At 53.0% G+C, this 3942-nt stretch overlaps 1 long non-coding RNA gene across 1 annotated transcript; it reads left to right on the top strand.

The window, feature by feature from the left end:
- The first annotated feature begins 1800 nt into the window (after positions 1–1800).
- Positions 1801–3284, top strand: LOC118246454 (uncharacterized). Its single transcript, XR_004778159.2, has 2 exons — positions 1801–1946; positions 2883–3284. It is a non-coding gene; the product is annotated as an uncharacterized LOC118246454 (long non-coding RNA).
- Positions 3285–3942: the final 658 nt, after the last annotated feature.

Here is a 3942-nt window from a genome sequence, read left to right as displayed (position 1 = left end):
GACTGGACCCCCATCACCCTGATGCCCATCACCCTGAGCCCCATCCATCCTCATCCTCATGCATCCAAAACCTCACTGGGGTGCATCGTGCTGTCCCTAAACCCCTCATGGTCTCGTGTTGGGGTACGGGAGCATCTGGGTGACCATGACCAGGAGGGGAAATGATGCTGGTGGGCCACCAAAGGACCTGGAGAAGCCAACGGAGCCCCTGGTGCTGCAGGGAGGAGGGCACACACATGGGACAGCATCAGGGAGAAAGACCCAAAGGACCATCAGCAAGTGTGCGTCGGTGTACCAGCCCCAACCGTGAAGCCCAGGGGAAGCCCCTGGAGGTGATTTGGGTTTTTCCCTGGTGCCAGCCCCCGGGAAGCGGCGGGGAAGTAGCAGGGATGTGACACGAAGCTGGGAAATTACACAGTTAACGGAGCCTCTCTAATGAGAAAACGAGCCAGACGTCATATGCTGTTGATTTAGCGCTCGGCTCTGAAGAATAGGGAGAAGGGAGGAAAACGAAGCCAAGCAAACCTCAAACTCCCGCGAGTTTATAAAGGAGCTTTGTGCAAACACGCTGCCTTCATCTGCAGGAGTGAGCAGAGCTCCTCCCGGTGCACGCTCCGGGCTGTAATTAATCTTGTTTCAGCTAAACAACATGCCTGGCTCTGGTAAGAGCCTCCTCCACCAGAGGGAAGGAGGCTGGCAGAGGAAGAGGAGGAGGAGGAGGGCACGGCTCGGGGGGGGCCCATCAGCTTCTCCCCATGAGGGGAAAAAGCGGTCGCAGAGCCCTGTGGGGCAATGCTGATGTTGGGCGCCGTGCCGTGAGCTACAGCCCCCGCTTGGTTCTGCTCCACGTAGCCCTAAGAGGCTTGGCCAGTGGACGGGATGCTCCATATAATATATTTAATAATACCTATTACTCTGGTAATGTCCAGAAATTCTCCTTGGGAGACATATTTGTGTATATATATATATTTTTGCATTAGTTATGCAGCTGTGCTGTGCCTCTCATCCACCAACTCTTCCCTCGGATGTGTGCTGTCACCCAACTCCTGCCCCTTCTGCTCCCACGCTCCATCCCCACCGTGTGCAGCCCCATCCTGGTGGGATTTCATCTTTAATGAATGAATTTACATCCCAGCGGCAACGGGGGAACCAGCGAGCTGCGGGTGCTGGCTGGGCTCCACACAGCTCCTCCTGCGAGATGCTGAAGATGGCAGTATGCGCTGGCAAACCGGCCCCGCTGGCCCTAAACCTGCAAAAAAAAAAACTCCAGAATTTATGTATTTGTCTTGCTATGGGCCGGGGTAAGAAATAAACCCAAACTTAGGACCGCTGCAAAAAGCCATATGTAGAATCATGGAAGTAAGGTTGGAAATAGACCTTCAAAATCATCAAGTCCAGCCGTCAACCGGACCTAACAAGTCCCATCCCTGAACCATGTCTGGTGCCTGGAGCTTATGTCCGTGCTCACCAGGGCAGTTTGGGTTTGCTTTATGCCCCAAATATTTTATTCCTGGAGGCTCTGCTGGTGGTGGCTGGCTTGTGTCATCCCAACTGCTCCATCCCTCGCCCAGGCGCAGTGACACGGATGGGGAGGTTTCCCCGAAAGTGGGACCTGGGACAGGTCCATAAATCAGGGAGCTGCCAGAGCTGCTCATAGAGCTTTGAACCCCCAGAGATGAGAAATCAGCCTACAAAAACACCCCCCAAAGTACGACCACATAAAGAAGGATTTGGGGAATGCTTTAAATGCTCCCAGTGATTGTGCAGCGCACAATGAGGGAGAAAGGGAGGAAGCAGGACTCAATAAACTGGAAGCAAATAACAGATTTCCTGCGAAGGGAAAGGCTGCAGCGGGACATGTTGAGACATGGCCCTATTGGGTGTGGGGCAGGATTTAGCTGGAAGATGCACCCGAGGAAACCCCAAGGAGTTTTCTTCCTGTAGAGGTAAAAGAAATGCAAGGCAGATGATGATTTCCCCTAACATAGGGGATTGGGATTTGATGGGATGTGATGGGATGGGATGGGATGGGATGGGATGGGATGGGATGGGATGGGATGGGATGGGATGGGGACGGGGATGGAATGGGGATGGAATGGGGTTGGGAATGGGGATGGGGATGGAGATAGGGCTGGGGATGGGATGAGGATAGGGATGGAATGGGAATGGGGGTGGGATTGGGATGGAATTGGGATGGGGGTGCACAGTACCAGTGGTAGGAGAGGAGTGAGACCCGGGGAGGAAAGGGAGGAAACCCAGCTCTGAGGGGACGCTGTCCCAGCCCCGCGCATTGTTCCCGGATCCGGCCGGGGACACAGGATATCCTGGAGGAGCTCCTGGCCCCACTGCCACAGGGAGGGGGGAAAGGGGGGGTTTGCTCACAGCCGGCAGCCAGCAGGAGGGCAAAGGTCTGTGGGGAAGCTTCCCAAGGCCTGATAAGCCCCGGGGACACCGTGGTCCTTCTCCATCTGCCCAACCGATAAACGGGGCACAGCAGGCACCTGCCAAGCCCCTGCAAGGCCACCCAGCCCCAGAACCAGGGGAGTGCACCCCAAATGTATATTTTACCCCAAATATGCCCACTGAGGAGCAGCAATGAGAAGGGTTTCTGCAGGTGGTGGCCCAAGAAAAGCCATCAGGAAAGGATTTGGGCTTGGGGGAAGCGGGACTGGAAAATTCAGCCTGCCCTGGTGCTAGGGAAGGGCAACCGGCTTGGGTGACGTGTTTAATTTCAGAGCTTGAATTGGTTCTTTATGCACTGAGGGACACTGGGTGTGAAAACATCAGTTCAAAAAAAGGAAAAAATCCTTTTATGCAACTGGTGTGAAAGATACTGACCTGGAAAAAAGTATGTTTGTTTGTTTGTTTCCCTTTCCTGACAGGTTTGATGAATAAAACAGGAATTCACAACATGTTTGACCTGACATGGCTCTGCCTACTTCTGTGCAAGAAAAAAAATTAAAATAGAGATGTTGCGACTCAGAAATGCCACCCAGTCCCTTCAACATCTCCTGCACCTGCATTGGACCAGATGCCATCCATCGCCCAACTGTAGGGCTGGTGGTGACAAAATCAGCAATTGCCAGGCATCCTGCAGCATCACCCCAAAAATAAATGCTGGCACAACGTAAGCCTGCGCTGGAGGAGCAGTGCGGGGCTCTGCACTGCCAAACCATTTCAGCAGATATTTGTTTTGTTTTGTTTTGTTTTGTTTCCTTTTTCCCATAAGAAAGCTTAAAACAAACACAAAAAAAAGGTAAAAAATAAAAAAATAAAAATGCATTTAGCTTTTCCTCCCTGAATAATTTGGGTCCATGGTGTGCTGGGATAAGGTGATGCCCATGGGGATGCTATGGGGACAATGCCACCTCCATGTGGCATTAACCACCGTGCCCCAGGGCCGTGCTTGGAATAACGCAGAGCTTTTAAGGGATGAAGCGCTGGGCAGAGGGCCCGATCCTGCTGCAGGAGCCTTTCCTCACCAGCATCTGTTGGGGCGGATTAAGGCGCGAGTGGGCTGCAGGCTGGCTGCCGGCGGCAGTTTTCATGAGCGGGTGCTGCTCTGCCTTGAAGCAGCCTGCGGAAATAAAGTGGTAATAGTAATAGCAATAGTAGTAGTAGTCATAGTAGCTGTAGCACTTGTAGTAGTCGTAGTCATCGTAGTAGTTGTAATAATAATAATAAGTGGATGTAAAGTATCGCATCAGCTGGGGATGCTCAATCTGGTGACATCCCCGATTCACTCCTGGCTTGCTGGGGGTGAGCCTGGTGCCCCCCAGCCCTCTCTCATCTGCCCAGCACAGGGGATGCCAAGAGCATCCCAGTGCTCTAAAAAATGTTGGTAATGTCCCGTCTGCTGCTCGCGAGGCCTTGCAGATAAAAAAGGGCAAATTCCTGGGCTGGGTGCTGGGTTCTGCTCCAAACCCGTGACCCTGAGCTGGC

Source organism: Cygnus atratus, chromosome 12, assembly GCF_013377495.2.
Source record: "Cygnus atratus isolate AKBS03 ecotype Queensland, Australia chromosome 12, CAtr_DNAZoo_HiC_assembly, whole genome shotgun sequence".
NCBI lineage: Eukaryota > Metazoa > Chordata > Aves > Anseriformes > Anatidae > Cygnus > Cygnus atratus.
This window is presented reverse-complemented; position numbering and strand designations above follow the sequence as displayed.